At 42.8% G+C, this 5,224-nt stretch overlaps 1 long non-coding RNA gene across 1 annotated transcript; it reads right to left on the bottom strand.

The window, feature by feature from the left end:
• Positions 1 to 690: 690 nt before the first annotated feature.
• Positions 691 to 4,366, bottom strand: LOC139025987 (uncharacterized). Its single transcript, XR_011477687.1, has 2 exons — positions 1,774 to 4,366; positions 691 to 1,729 (listed from the first exon to the last, which is right to left on the bottom strand). It is a non-coding gene; the product is annotated as an uncharacterized lncRNA (long non-coding RNA).
• Positions 4,367 to 5,224: the final 858 nt, after the last annotated feature.

Raw genomic sequence — 5,224 nt, 5'->3', positions numbered from 1 at the left:
AAGTTGCTCGTCTCCAGTGCTCGTTTTGTTTTACATTTAGAGGCCTTGTGATGTCATCACGTTAGCAGTGTATTATTGAATTCGGATTTTGACTTCTTGAATTCACTGATTTAAAATTTGAATTGACACCAACCATAATGTCTAAAGGCTGTATAGCTAACCTTTGCTCCTCCTCTCCTTCCCTCCAGACTTATGCCAGTTCTCGCTCACAGTCTCTGAAGAGGAGAGTCCCTCCTGAGCAGCAGCACTGTGAGCAGGAGTGGAGCCCCAGTCTGGGGCAGGAGAACCCAGAGCCCACACTGATTGAAGAGGAACAGGAGGAAGTCAGGACCAGTCAGGAGGAAGAGCAGCTTCAAAGGCTGGAGGCTGACGTCATAGAGTTCAAATGAATTATTATTATATAGGTTGGATCTCGTCACCACCTCTGTCGTGTACCAGTTCACCACTGGCCTGAAATAAACCCTCAATTCAGAGGTCAGGTCTTTGTCTTACGGATCCTGGATCCGCCCGTGCACGGTTTTCAGCAGTTCCTTGGGACGACAGAGGCAGGTATTGAGATCCGGCTCGAAGGACCAATTGTTAAGAGAATTCTGTTCTCAATGTTCATAACCTGAACTTCAATTAAACTACTCGGTCTGTTACCAAGAATTTGTAAGGTTCTTGTTGAAATGAAACAGACGGAGGCCAGTCTACAATAGTCAGCATGTTTATTTACGAGAGCTGTGCCCATCCTTACATGTACATTGGTTTATACCTCTCATTTCATCATAACTGTCCCTCCTCCTCTAAGACAATGACAATATAGTTCACAAGTCTTCTCCTACTCATACATTGTCTGCCACCTGTTATACAATCTACTACAAGCCCAAGGTTTCTCCCCTCCTTGGGTGGGGAGACTTCCTTCCCTGTTATCAGTTTCACAGTGGTTGTCTGCCACAGTTCCTCTTCTCTTATGGACAAACATTATTTATCATTATACAGAGACACGGTAGAATTCTGTTAGTTATAGTTCTACGTTAAATGTATACATTATTTAGTCATTATTCATAAAATTCATAACAACCAGTCAGGAGGAAGAGCAGCTTCAAGGGCTGGAGGCTGATATCATAGGGTTAATTTTCTCTCCTTCCTGTGTGAAAAGTGAATGTGATCAAGAGGACCCACACTGGTCCTTGACTATTCCCCAAACCCAGTCTGTGGAGAACAGAGAGGGTGACTCTAAACCAGTGGATATCAAACCTTTTGGCACTGTGACCCACCTAAAGGGTCTTGACAATCCCCGTGACCATCCAGATAATCAAAGCAATGTCTCCAGCCACAACTCAGCCGTAATTAGCTACCTAGTAGGACTTGACTGCAGCCCATCATTGGATCCCAACCAACCATTGGATCCCAACCCATCATTGGATCCCAACCCATCATTGGATCCCAACCCATCATTGGATCCCAACCCACCATTGGATCCCAACCCACCATTGGATCCCAACCCATCATTGGATCCCAACCCACCATTGGATCCCAACCCACCATTGGATCCCAACCCATCATTGGATCCCAACCCAACATTGGATCCCAACCCAACATTGCAAAAACACTGTTCCAAACCTAGCATCACGTCTAGAATAACTCACTGCTGCTGTGACTGTGGAGAAACGTTTACTCTGAGAGCTGACCTGAGAAACGTTTACTCTGAGAGCTGACCTGAGAAACGTTTACTCTGAGAGCTGACCTGAGAAACGTTTNACCTGAGAAACGTTTACTCTGAGAGCTGACCTGAGAAACGTTTACTCTGAGAGCTGACCTGAGAAACGTTTACTCTGAGAGCTGACCTGAGAAACATTTACTCTGAGAGCTGACCTGAGAAACATTTACTCTGAGAGCTGACCTGAGAAACATTTACTCTGAGAGCTGACCTGAGAAACGTTTACTCTGAGAGCTGACCTGCAGAGGCATGTTACTCTCCCCAAGAAGAGACGCCGCTTCTGCAAAAAATGTTATAACTCCATCTGTAAACTGAAGGCCCATGTCCGACTCTGTCACATGGAGAAACCCTGCACCTTCCCTGTTTGTGGAAAGACCTTCAAACTCAAAGGAGATCTGTCCAAGCACATGAGGATTCACACAGGAGAGAATCACACAGGAGAGAAACCATTTAGCTGTGGTGACTGTGGGAAAATCTTCAGTCAGAAGGGTGACCTAGGGAAACATAAGCTGACTCACACAGGAGATCAATCATTTAGCTGTGGTGACTGTGGGAAAATCTTCAGTATCAAGGGGAACCTAAGGAACCATAAACGGACTCACACAGGAGAGAAAAATCATGGCTGCTCAGTCTGTGGTAAAATATTCATCCCGAAGAATAAGCTGCTGACCCATGTGAAAAACATCCACAGAGACAGAAAACAAGACAAAAAAGGTGTGAAGAAGGAAAATTAGGACGGACGCAGAGCAGTTTTTAATTTTTTAAAAATAATAAATGCATAAATGCATGGGGCGGCAGGTAGGCTAGTGGTTAGAGCGTTGGACTAGTAATTGAAAGGTTGCAAGATCGTATCCCCGAGCTGACAAGGTTCAAATCTGTCGTTCTGCCCCCTGAACAAGGCAGTTAACCCACTGTTCCTAGGCCGTCATTGTAAATAATAATTTGTTCTTAACTGACTTGCCTAGTTAAATAAATCAAATAATGTGGGTTGAATGCTGTATGTCGGTCCCTCTCCTTGTTCGGGCGGCGGTTGACGTCACCGGTCTTCTAGCCATCGCCGCTCCACCTTTCATTTTCCATTTGTTTTGTCTTGTTTTCCTGCACACCTGGTTTTCATCTCATCATCATTACTATGTGTATTTATCCCTCTGTTCCCTCCATGTCTGGGTATTGTTTATTGTCAAGGTTGGCACGCTTCCGGCTGATTTGCGCCGTGTTTTGTTTTATAGCCGTGCTTTGTGGCAGCCGGTACTTTGTACTTGGGTTTTGTACTTTGTGCTGCCTCACTTGTTCTTTAGGCATTTTGTTTTGTGACTCGATTGCGTTCTGTTCTAATTATTGCCTAAAGTAAAGTGCTTTGTCCACTCATCTCTGCTCTCCTGCACCTGACTTCCATGATCCAGCTACACCCACCGTTTGACACTAACACTGAATAAAACTATGAATAATAGCCACCAAGAAGGTAGTGACTGATTATTAATTATTAACCATTTATTCACTTTAATAAAATATTTTAGTTGTGTATATTATATATTATATTTGTTATAATATAATATGTATATTATATATGTTATTTAGTATGATAAAGACACTCAACTATTTCATTAATAAAAGCAATTTGTATTGAGCAAATTTCAGGTCTGCAAACTTGAACTTTGTGAACATTCTGTGCAAACTTCCAGCGAGCGTTTACTGTGAACACTGAGACTTTAAGTTAGTCGGCCTACATTCCATGAGACTTGAAAAAAAAAAAAACAGGGCTTAACATTAACCTGTTTATCAACTTGCCTATTGGCTATTTAACTTATTCAAGCCTTTCTCAAAATACAACACTGCCCCTTTAAGACATAAAAAAAAGCTCTTTACCTGACTGGCTTTTCAAAGATGTCTAGAAATGTACACGTGTTGTGCTCTTGTAGGAAGCAATCACTCCCCTATAGCTGACTACACATGATCTATAACTGGGCTAATAACTCACTAACTAGCAAAGGATATGAACAAAATGTTCCCACGTGGCTACATGCAGCTCTCGCTTGGATCTCTAAACAAGCACAGCTACTCATGACCGCTCATGGTGTAAACACAGTCCAGTTCAAAGTAAATGACACAGATCCATATATGGCAATGGTCTCTTTGCATATAGGCTTACTGTAGCTCTGATTGGTTATGCCGCACCGGTCTGTGTAGGGCTGAGTCCTCCTCCGACGCATTCTGCCTACAACAACATATCTTGCATAGTTTTGTTTCGGTATGTTGCATTGAAAGTGGCTACTATTGCATTGATTCGATCACAATTGCCACATTAAAAGAGAAACGCTGATAATGTTAACAGGGAAAACTCTGGAAAGTTGACTGACGTTGCCTCTTGTGCTTCTCTCCGTGGGCTGATACATATTATTCTCATATGTACTCTGGGATTTTAGAGGGAACATGGGTAGTGATTGCCCCCTACTGCTTCTCGTTATTAACAATAAATAAATCAATATATTTCATTTATATTTGTTGGTTTTATTTCATTCCATCTCCTCTCTGCTCAGGTAGTAGCAGCAGTAGCGCCGTGTCATTCAGGGCAGGTGAGCCCCACCTGTTTTGAGCCCCACCTGTTTTGAGCCCCACCTGTTTTGAGCCCCACCTGTTTTGAGCCCCACCTGTTTTGAGCCCCACCTGTTTGGGACAAAGATCGTATTTTTGGAGAAATGTCCTCTGGTCTGATGAAACAAAAATAGAACTGTTTGGCCATAATGACCATCGTTATGTTTGGAGGAAAAGGGGGAGGCTTACAAGCCAAAGAACACCATCCCAACCGTGAAGCACAGGGGTGGCAGCATCATGTTGTGGGGGTGCTTTGTTTCAGGAAGGACTGGTGCACTTCACAAAATAGATGGCATCATGAGGTAGAAAATTATGTGGATATATTGAAGCAACATCCAAGACATCAGTCAGGAAGTTATCGCTTGGTCGCAAATGGGTCTTCCAAATGGACAATGACCCCAAGCATACTTCCAAAGTTGTGGCAAAATGGCTTAAGGACAACAAAGTCAAGGTATTGGAGTGGCCATCACAAAGCCCTGACCTTAATCCTATAGAACATTTGGGCAGAACTGAAAAAGCGTGTGCGAGAAAGGAGGCCTACAAGCCTGACTCAGTTACACCAGCTCTGTCAGGAGGAATGGGCCAAAATTCATCCAACATATTGGGGAAGCTTGTGGAAGGCCACCCGAAACATTTGACCCAAGTGAAACAATTTAAAAGGCAATGCTACCAAATACTAATTGAGCGTATGTAAACTTCTGACCCACTGGGAATGTGTGAAAGAAATAAAAGCTGAAATAAATCATTCTCTCTACTATTATTCTGACATTTCACATTCTTAAAATAAATGTTGATCCTAACTGAGTTAAGACAGGGAATTTTTACTAGGATTAAAAGTCAGGAATAGTTTAAAACTGAGTTTAAATGTATTAGGCTAAGGTGTACGTAAACTTCTGACTTCAACTGTATCCGTTTACAAACACTGTAAAA

This window comes from Salvelinus sp. IW2-2015, unplaced genomic scaffold (assembly GCF_002910315.2).
Source record: "Salvelinus sp. IW2-2015 unplaced genomic scaffold, ASM291031v2 Un_scaffold3694, whole genome shotgun sequence".
Taxonomy (NCBI): domain Eukaryota; kingdom Metazoa; phylum Chordata; class Actinopteri; order Salmoniformes; family Salmonidae; genus Salvelinus; species Salvelinus sp. IW2-2015.
This window is presented reverse-complemented; position numbering and strand designations above follow the sequence as displayed.